Consider the following 226-nt stretch of genomic DNA (forward strand, 5'->3'; position numbering starts at 1 on the left):
CCCTGCTCTGTGCTCCCTCTGCCATGATGGAGCCGCTCTGCTCTGTGCCCCGGCTGCCGTGACGGAGCCGCTCTGCTCTGTGCCCTGCTCTGTGCCCCGGCTGCCGTGACGGAGCCGCTCTGCTCTGTGCTCTGCTCTGTGCCCCAGCTGCCATGACGGAGCCGCTCTGCTCTGTGCTCTGCTCTGTGCTCTGCTCTGTGCCCCGGCTGCCGTGATGGGAGCCGCT

General features: G+C 68.6%; 1 protein-coding gene across 5 annotated transcripts in view; it reads right to left on the bottom strand.

Annotated features, from left to right (window-relative positions):
* Vps13b (vacuolar protein sorting 13 homolog B) overlaps window positions 1-226 on the bottom strand; it is a 441,647-nt gene that overhangs the window by 46,071 nt on the left and 395,350 nt on the right. The gene's annotated exons all lie outside the window — the stretch shown is intronic.

Source organism: Microtus ochrogaster, unplaced genomic scaffold, assembly GCF_000317375.1.
Source record: "Microtus ochrogaster isolate Prairie Vole_2 unplaced genomic scaffold, MicOch1.0 UNK29, whole genome shotgun sequence".
NCBI classification, from domain to species: domain Eukaryota; kingdom Metazoa; phylum Chordata; class Mammalia; order Rodentia; family Cricetidae; genus Microtus; species Microtus ochrogaster.